This window comes from Pteropus vampyrus, unplaced genomic scaffold (genome assembly GCF_000151845.1).
Source record: "Pteropus vampyrus isolate Shadow unplaced genomic scaffold, Pvam_2.0 Scaffold452, whole genome shotgun sequence".
NCBI lineage: Eukaryota > Metazoa > Chordata > Mammalia > Chiroptera > Pteropodidae > Pteropus > Pteropus vampyrus.
Window position 1 is genome coordinate 586,955 of NW_011889233.1, and position 10,499 is coordinate 597,453.

A 10,499-nucleotide genomic window follows, 5' to 3' on the forward strand; every position below is an offset into this window, starting at 1 on the left:
ATCTGCAACTCTGTGCCTTTTTATTGGTGAGTTCAGTCCATTTACATTTAGAGTGAAATACGAGGTCTTCTTATAGCCATTTTATCTTTTGCTTTCTGGTAGCTCAATGTTTCCATTGCTTCTTTATCATTGTGTTTCTGTTTTCTTTATTTTGGTTGGTTTTTGTGGGTTTTCCCTCTGGTCCTTCTTGTTTTATGTTACAAACTTCAGTTCTGAATCTTTGGAGTGTGATTACCATTAAGAATATGTAAAGGATAGTTATTTATATATAAAATTGTCCATTTTCTTCTCATGTGCTTTATCTCCATTCTCCTTTGCGAATTAAATCTTCGAATCCTCCCCTTTTCAGTCATTGTTGTCTCAGTTTATCCCTATGTATGCTGAATGTTCATTACTATCTTGCTATAGCAACTCTCTTCTTATAATGCCCTATTCGTAATAATGGTTGCACTCCTCTGACTTTATCAGCCTGCTAGTCACCTTACTCCTAATTATATATATTTTTTGTCATTTTGTTTTAGGTGAGCTGATCCTTTTCTGTATTTCTTGTAATGCAGGACTTGTAGTAGAGAATTCCTTCAACTTTTATATATCTGGAAAGGTCTTTATTTCTCCTTCATATCTAAAGGAGAGCTTATTTATATACATTATTCTTGGCTGGTAGTTCCTTTCATTTATAGTTTGAATATTTGATACCATTCCTTTCTGGCTTGTAAGATTTTTGCTGAGAAGTCCAACAATAATCTAATGGGTTTTCCTTTATACATTAACATCTTCCTTTCCCTGGCTGCCCTGAGAATTCTGTATTTGTTGTTTATTTTTGATAATTTTAAGACAATGTGTCTGGTGAAGGCCTTTTCGAGTTGAGATAATTGGGTGTTTGTTGACTTCTTGAATTCCAAGCTCCAGCTCATTCCTTAGATTTGAAAAATTCTCGCCCACTATTTGTCTGAAAATGCTTTCTAATCCCTGCTCCTTTTCCTCCCCTTTGAGAATGCCCATTATTCTTATGTTTCCTCTCCTGATGGTATCAGCTAGTTCTTGAATTCTTCTTTCCTTATTTCTCATTCTTCGGTTTCTCTCTTCTTCCTTCTGATTTATTTCTAGATTTCTGTCTTCGATATCACTGATCCTTCCCTCCATTTGGTCCACTCTATTTCCCAAACTTGTTATTTTATTTTCAACTCTTACTATGTGCTCTTTATCTCCAGAAGGTTTATTCGGTTCTTTCTGAGGGTTTCAATCTCCTTGCTAAAGAACTTATTCTGCTCAAATAGTTGTTATTTCAGTTTCTGAAATTGTTCATATGATTTGTTTTGGATCTCACTGAGTTTTTTCAGAAGTACCATCCTGAATTCTCTGTCATTTAAGTCACATTTTTTTTTATGTTTGTAAGCTTATTTTCTGGAGATTTTTCTCTTTCTTTCTGAGATGCCTTGTCACCTTGGTTATCCATGGTGTTTAATGGACAATTTCCACCTGGGCATTAATAGAAGTGTATTCTGCTTTTTTTCCAGAAAGATTTATTATGTAAAGGTCTCTCTAGCCTGTTGCAAAGAAGGCGTTTTTCTTTTGGTTTCCAGTAAGTGGTGTCTATGCCTCTTGGATCTCTGCTTTATATAAAGCCTTAATAATACCTTTTTGTTTCTTATAGATTTAATCGTGCTCACTACCCTCAGTCTCAGTCCCTGTCAGTGTTAGCGACAGTTTGGGTAGTGTTTGCTCAGATTCCCTTTGGAGCTTCGTGGTGTTCGGTCTCAGAGAGTATGGGGGAAGGGGCCTTCTGTGTTAGGGGTTGGGGGCTGCAGCTCCACCTCGGTTTTGCAACCATAGCAGGTAAAAACCAACTGTTGTTTCTCTGCTGTACTTGCTTCTTGTTTTCTGCCCTGACATCTGGCTACTGCCGCTGGCTGAGTGGAGCTCACAGCTCTCCTAGGCAGGGCCATTCCGGGAACTCACTACACCTTCTCCCCTCCCCTCTCCTCCTACAGGGAGCTCCAGCTGTGAGAGGCAGCTTCTTTGTTTCTCCCTGTCCACCACCCGACACCCATGGTTCTGATCTGTGGTAGCTCTTGTGTGCAGATTTCATGCTCCGACGTGCTGGTGTGCAGTTTGGGTGGTTTTTGTTGAGTTTTAGATATTCCTCTTATTGTTGTTTTAAGGGGAGAGATCTGGGGATGTCTCTCACTCTTCTATGTTTCAGACCTCATTCTATATATTAAAGTTTTATGTCTTTTTGATATATTGTTCCTTTTATCACTATAAAATATCCACAATCGTCTTTTCTTACCTTTTTTATCTTGAAATTTATTTTGTCAGCTAAAAGTATGACTATACTTGCTTTTCTCTGGATACCATTTCCTTGAAGTATCACTTTCTATCCCTTCACTATGCATCGGTGTTTGTCCTGGCCACTGAGATGTGTCTCCTGAAGGAAGCATATAGTTGTGTTTTGTTTTTTGATCCATCCAGTCACTCTATGCTTTTTTTTTTTATGCTGATATTGGTTAACGAAATCCAATATGTTTCAAGTTTATAATTCAACAGTAAGCAACATACATATATCTCATTGTGTGTTCACTGCCCATAGTTAGATTTCCTTCTGTCACCACATATTTGACCCCTTTTACCCCGTCTACCTCCCCCCTCCCCTCTGGTAACCATTAGTCTACTGTCTATGTTCATGAGTCTGTTTGTTTGTCATGTTCATTTGTTGCTTTTAGATTTATATCCCACATATAAATGATATCATGTGGTTTTCAACTTTTTCTGTCTGGCTTATTTCACTTAACATGATTATTTCAAGGTCCATTCATGTTGTCACGAATGGCAATATTTCATCTCTTCTTATAGCTGTGTAATATTCCATTGTATATATATATATACCACAGCTTCTATATCCAATCATCTATCATAAGACACTTCAGTTGCTTCTATGACTTGGCCACAGTGATTAATGCTGCTATAGACATCAGTGTGCAAATATCTTTTCAGATAAATGCTTTCAAGGCTTTGGGGTAAATACCCAATAGAGGAATCACAGGGTCATATGATAGATCAATTCTTCAGTTTTGAAGGAACCTCTATACTGTTTTTCATAGTGGCTGTACCAATTTGAAGTCCAACCAGCAGTGTTGGAGGGTTCCTCTTCCTCTACATCCTCTCCAACAATTATTACTTGTCCTATTGAAAACTGCCATTCTAACAGATGTGAGATCATATCTTATTGTGGTTTTGACTTGCATTTCCATAATAGCTAGTGATACTGAGCATCCTTTCATGTTGGCCATTTGTATGTCCTCTAGGGAGAAGTGTCTGTTCAGGTTTTCTGCCCATTATTTAATTGATTTGTCTATTTTTCTGTTGTTATTTTTGAGTTGTATGAGTTTGGAGTATATTTTGCTTATCAGGCCCTTATTGGAGGTGTTGCTTGCAAATATACTTTCCTATTTGAATGCTTGTCCCTTTACCTTGTTGACAGTTTCTTTTGCTGTGCAGAAGATTTTTAGTTTGATGTAGACTCATTCATTTATTCTTGCTGCTACTTTTCTTGCCTGCGAGGTCAAATTCATAAAATCCTTTTTAAATCCAAGGTCCTTGAGTTTAGTTCCTATGTTTTGTTCTATGCATTTTATTGTTTCGGATCTTATATTCAGGTCCTTAATCCATTTTGAGTTAATTTTGATGTGTGGTGATAGACAACAGTCTAGTTTCATTCTTTTGCAGGTGGCTTTCCAGTTTTCCCAGCACCTTTTATTGAAGAGGCTTTCCTTTCTCCACTGTATGTTTTTGGCTATTTTGTCAAAAATTATTTGCCCATATAAATATAGGTTTATTTCTGGACTTCTGTTCCACTAGTCCATGTGTCTGTTTTGCTGCCAATGCCATGCCGTTTTGATTACTGTCGCTTTGTAGTATAATTTGAAGTCGGGCAGAGTGATGCCTCCAGCCTCGTTCTTTTTTTCAGGATGGCTTTGGCAATGCGGGGTCTTTTGTGCTTCCATACAAATCTGATGATTTTTTGTTCTATTTCTTTAAAAAGTGCCTATGGGATTTTGATGGGGATTGCATTAAATCTGTATAACACTTTAGTTAATAAGTTCATTTTAACTATGTTGATTCTTCCAATCCAAGAACACGAAATATCTTTCCATTTCTTTGTGTCTTATTAAATTTCTTTTAATAGAATTTTATAGTTTTCATTATATATGTCCTTGCATGTTTCATTAGGTCTATTCTTAGGTATTTTATTCTTTTTGTTGCAATTGCAAAAAGAATTATTTTTTCTACTTCTTTTTCTGACACTTCATTATTAGAGTATAGGAATGCTATGGATTTTGAACATTGATTTTATATCCTGAGACTTTACTGTATTTGCTTATTATTTCTTGTAGTGTTCTTGTAGAGTCTTTAGGGTTTTCTATACAGAGAATCATGTCATCTGCAAATAGTGACAGTTTGACTCATTCATTTTCTATTTGGATGTCTTTTCTTTCTTTCTCTTGCCTGATTGCACTCACTAGGACCTCCAATGTTATATTAAATAACAGCAGTGATAGCGAACAGCCTTGTCTTAGTCCTGATCTTAGAGAAAAGGAAAGGTTTCTAGTTTTTCACCGATAAGTTTCTCTGCATCTGGCCCTGTGCCCAGCCTCAATTTGTGCCAGCCACGCAGGCCTGATTGCTGTTTCTGCCCCTCTGGTTTGCCCCATGGGAATTACACCCCAACCCTTTACTTCTAGTTTATCTTCTGAGGCTGCTATGAACGTAAGACTGTGCACGGCTTTTGTCTCTGTCCTTCCCCCCTCATTCTCCCTTCTGTCTCCACTGTTTGCTAAGATATGCCCACCTTCAAATGTCTCAGTGTGCAATGTCTCAGACATGTCCGTGTGTTGAGCAGGGAATCCTTTGTTGAATTATAGCTATTCAACTTGTAACTTCAAGAGCAGGACCTGGAGATCCTTTCATGCCACCATTCTGCTGACTTCCCAGTAATATTCCTATTTTAAAGATGAGAAAACTGATGCACAGAGATTTAGTGACTTGCACAAGGTAGCACAGCTAGTTAGTGACATGGCAGGGATTCAAACCTGTGTAGTCTGATTCCAAGGTTGAGGTGTGTTGATTCAGTCCACACTTATCGGGCACTTTTTTGTATCAGGCCTTGTTCTAGATGTTAGGGCTACAAGGAATACAAACACATGTCCTTACCCCCCATTAAACCATTTCTCCCATATCTCCATCCTCTCTCTCTGTCTCTCGTCTCTCTCTGTCTTTCTGTCTCTCTGTCTTCCTCTCTCTCTCTTTCTCTCTGTCTTTCCCTCATTGATACAATGTCTATCTCATCTTTCCTACCAAGCCAAAAACAAAAAAAACTCCACTCCCCTTGACTCCATAGCCCCTTAAACTGTGAATGTGGATTTGTTCATTTATTCATTTTTAATTTCAGAGACAAAAGAAGAGCCATAACATGGGATAAAGTTATCGTCTTTTCAGAATCTCCGTCACAGTTTATTATGTTCATCTCTCCCATCGAAAACAAACAAACAAACAAACAAACCACTCTCACTCCCCTGCTCCTATTCCAGTCCTGCTTTTCTTGGCTCTTTATAGACAAACTTCTTGAAGTAAATATCCATATCATTTTCACTTCCAAACATAACACTCAAACCATGGTTCTCTGAAGTCATGCATTGGCCCTATAGTGCTCCAGAAACTGGAACCCACATTATTCTCAGCTGTTGCAATGCCTCTCCTTTCTCCTTCACCTCTAAAGTTCTGAAAGTGATATCTACATTCTGTCTACACTCCCCACTTCTTGCAAACCATTTGAGTTCTTGAATTATGGCACCTGCTCCACTAATCATCCAAAATTGCTCTCACCAAAGGTATTAACACCTCTATGCCTTTCGATCCAGAGGACACATCTCAGGTTTTTACACTGGTCCATGCTCTCCTTTCTGAAAGCTTTCCTGGCTCTTTCCCAACTCGGGCCCAGGTGTCTTCCTTCCTCTCCCACTCCCCAGAGCTACAGAGCACTCTGGGTAGCTGGCACCAAGGATGCTGAAGGAAGTCTCCTGGGGACCGACACCTTTCCAAACTTGCCCCTATAACAAAGCCAATCATAGGGCAGGTCCTCTAAGCATACTTAAGTGAGAGGTCAGCATGTCTGTTTTATGAACAAGTCAGGAGTTGAAAGTAAAGAAAGGGGTGGAGCTGACTAAGAGTAAGGAGGAAGTAGCTTTGTCCTTTCCTACCAAAGGACTCTAGCCAAATCCTTTACTTTCCGGAAATTGAAACTCAACTGCCTAAGCCAAGAAAGCTACTATGCAGAGAAAGGACAAAAAAGAAGTAAGAGAGTGAAAGAAGAAAAAGAACGAGTAGCAAGAGATACATTGTAGGGAGGGAGTATTCATCAAATCTGTCCACTGCCTTTAGTCATCATGAGTATCCCCTATAGAATCTCAGCTATTGTTTACACTATGAAGATTGGGCACTGTCTCCACTGCCCAAGACCTAACATCCAGAATATACAACCCCCTCCCTACTGCTGCATCTACTTCTTCCCAGAACCGAATACTAGAGGCCCTGGTTCTGTCACCTTTATGGAGATCCTGAACGGTTCCCTCAATTCATTCTATAAAGCCACACATGCCTTCTGCCACCACCACCAAATAGATCACAAAAGCCACTGGGAAGCAAACCGTCATACAGCAAGGAAATATTCATGTCAATGTCAGATGCTTTTCCTGAGTTTGCCTGTTACTACACGGCATATGAATGTAATTTTTATAGTCTCCTATTGGTTACATGGCCCTCCAGCCAAGGGACGCACCAGCAAAAGATGCTTCCAGTCAAAGGACTCACCCAACAAGGGGAACATGAGCCCAGGAACACAGAGCTACCTGAGACAAGATACTCACTAATCAAGAGAAACCCATCCTATCCTAAGTACCCGCCATCCAAGGGAACTGCCAGAAACCAATGTGCATTCTTCATCCCACTCAACTTTGAGTTCTGTCCCCACTCACCTCATATTTTTGCTCTGTAATGTCTACTTTTCTCCTTGAAATGCTCTGAGTTAATTCATTCTATTGAGCAGAACACCATGCACTACTTACCAATGCCAAGAGAGAACTTCAACTACATGGAGGATAGCAAAGACCATAACAATGCCAACTAACAGAAATAAAAATCCAAAGACTTCTTCCCACTACATCTTGGTATCAGTCACCAAGGAAAGCACAACACAGTCAAGCAATGGATGAAACAACACTTATTCACATAGAAAAGAGACAAAACAAGTTCAGCTCCAATAGCAGACATCTGTCCCCCATGGCCAGTGAGTGCAATTGGCCTACATGCACTCATCTTGTGCCACAGAAGAAGGACCCTGAAGGACTCCTTCCCTCATGGAATCTAAAATACAAAAATCTGGGGGCCTGCCTAAGGGTTACTGACATACATTGAGCCTGAAACAAGGAAAGATATTCCCACACAAGGGGATAAGCCCTGCACAGGCTGTATGGGCTCTTTATCTCTTGGTAAGAAAGTGTTCCAGGCCCATTCTTATATGGCAAGTGGAGGTTGAAAAATTGTGCATGAGACTTCTTTTCTCAACACATGCCATGAAGAATTTCCTGGCTTCTCATTTGTGTGAGTTGCTGCTATCCTTGTTGCTGCTTCCAAGTCTTTGACTATACTTAAGTACAGTTGTATCTTTGACAAACCATGTTGGAGTCTATATGGACTTCACTGTGTTACCTCCTACCCACTTACAACAACCTGTAAATTTGCCCCTCATACACTTCCTCCATTTTCCTAAAATTACCAGCTTAGGGACACCTATCAGCTAAAACCCAGTGGATAAGCATCCATTCATGATTCCTACGTGAGTCAGTAATTGCTATAGTGATTGAAATGGTTGTTAGTTTTCTAATGATAAATAACAAATTCCCACAAACTTAGTTATTAACTCACAGTTCTGCAGGTCAGAACAGCTGAGTTCTCTGCTCAGGATCTCACAAGGCTAAAATCAAAGTATTGGACAGCCTGCATTCTCATTCAGAGTTAGTATCTTCTTCCAAATGAGTATGGTTATGGTAGGATTCAGATCCTTATTGTTGTAGAACTCAAGTCCCCATTTCCTTACTGTCAGCTGGGAGCCACTCTCAACTAGAGGCTGCCTACATTCCTTGCCACATGATCCCTTTCGTCTTCAAGCCAACAGTAGAGAATCTCCCTTGCCTGCAATCCATCTCATGCTTTAAATCCTTTTTGCAAATAAGACTCTTTTAAGAACTCATCTGATTAAGTTAAGCCTACTGAGGATATTCTCCCTTTCTTAAAGTTAACTGATTGGGAACCTTAACTACATCTACAAAATCCCTTCACAGCAGCATAGAGATTAGTACTTAAATGAATAACGGGAGTAAGGGGGAGTTGTGTCTACCAGGGAGCAAGACTCATGGGGCTACCTTAGAATTCTGCCACCATGTGGTACCATTTCCATCATTCCATCCACATTTATTAGATGGCATTCTAGTGTAAGAAACACCTTCCCTTTTTTTACCTTCTCTCTTCTTTCTGTCAGTATGGACTAAATAATTCTTTTTTAACTGAATATTTTATAATGTATTATTGACATTATTCATTTTCCATTTCCTCTGTTTATAAATCTCCTAGTCTTCTTATTGGGCTTGTTTACTTCCTCTCTCCCTCTGCTTTGGAAGGCATCCCTGGTATTGCCCTCCTGCCCTATCTGTGCATACGGGTCTTCAGCAGAAGGAAGCTTCCAGCCAATCCCTATTAGGATGGGCGGAGCCAATGTCCTGATAGAGGGTGGAGCCTGGCTCCATGCCCTGAATTTAGGAGGAGCTGAAAACCGTGGGACCACGCCCCTTTATGGGGGCAGCCAATCAGGACTTGAGGTGCTCGTTTCTCCATTGTGAAGAACTGGCTTTTGACGTTATGTCTTGGGATTCTGATTTGAACAAGGGCATAGTGGGTTTGGCTGTTTTCAAGAAACTCGGGTCAGTCTTTGTCTGGGTTGAAAGATCATGCCCCCAAAACACGCCGCAGCCCCTCCAGCCGCTGAGAACACCCCAGCCGCTGCAGACGACCCAGCCGCCCCAGCTGCTGAAAATGATCCAGCCACCCCAGCTACGGAGGCTAAAGAGCCAGAAGACCCTATACAGACACCTGAAGAATTGGCATTTCACGCTCCAACTTACCTATTTTTGACCATCTTGGCTGTGATAATGTTCCCTCCCCTAGGATTACCAGCTGCGTTCTTCTGTTACAAGGTAAAATCATGCTTAAGCCATGACCCATGCTGTCCTTTAGCTTCCCCTTGCACCTGCTCCATTCCCGGGACGTGGGTAGGGGTTGTCCCTCAGTGACAGCAGGTCTCCAGCCATTCCCCAAGGGTGTCACAAAGCTTGACTCAGAAAACCACATCTAAAGCTCCCATTCCTACAGACTTGGAGGGCCAACAAGAAAAGCGAGTGGGAACAAGCTTACGTCAACTCAAGCCGAACTGGTTGGCTGGATGTATTCGCCATACTCATCGGTTTAGGCATCCTTTATTACTATATTCTATTTGCATGAATGCCAGGCCCATGGGTCCACTCCCTGACAGGACCCACCACCAAGACACTAACCAGCCAAATCAGCCACCATGCAAGAAACCAACAGCTGAGACATCCCCTAGTCAGGAAACCCACGAGCCAAGGAACTCAACAGCCATGCAATCCACTGGCCCAGGAACACCATAATACTTCATTTTCTTGGCCTCCAAAGCTGTATTTGACCACCTTGGGGATCCTCATTTTTATGCCCTTAATGCCCTTAGCTCTTCGATACTGGGCTGCTCTTTCAGAAAATAATATTTATTTAAACCAATAAAATTGAAGGGAATGTTTCAGCTTTCCACTTGTGTGCATGTGTGTGTGTTTCTGAGTCAGTGTATGTTTTGCTGGAGCTACGTGTTTCCCAGACCATATGATAATCAGAATGTCCCAATGGTGAAGCTCAGGGACATGGAAATCAGGCATATTGTGGATTTACATCCCACCTGACACTTGAAAACTGTATGCCCTTGAATAAGATCATTTTCTTTAGCCTGGTTCCTTTGTCTGCAAAATGGACATAATAATTGCCAATGTGGGGTAATATTTAGGAGTTTGAATCAATATTCTCTAGGTGTTTCCCCTATTTGAGCTGGAATTCTATTGTCTCAGAGCAGAGATAGGAAAACAAAACAAAACTGCAGCTTTTGAGATCCAAATTCAAACTCCTAGGGGGAAAATGGAAAGAACCGAACAATAGATTTGGCAGAAGAGCTGATGAAGATCATCTCTCCCCCAATCCTGTAAGATAAATGGTCTCTACTTACAGAATAGGAAAAGTAAAGAGATATTAGATGCCATTATATCCATAAGGAGATCCCTGTAGCCTTCATCTCAGGAAGGAGCAGGGTGTCAAAGACCCCAAGTGTT

At 40.7% G+C, this 10,499-nt stretch overlaps 1 long non-coding RNA gene across 1 annotated transcript in view; it reads left to right on the forward strand.

Annotated features, from left to right (window-relative positions):
• LOC111732382 overlaps window positions 1-10,499 on the forward strand; it is a 21,213-nt gene that overhangs the window by 5,518 nt on the left and 5,196 nt on the right. The window contains exon 2 of the long non-coding RNA XR_002777530.1: window positions 9,385-9,389. This is a non-coding gene — a long non-coding RNA (uncharacterized LOC111732382). The remainder of the gene's footprint in view (window positions 1-9,384; window positions 9,390-10,499) is intronic.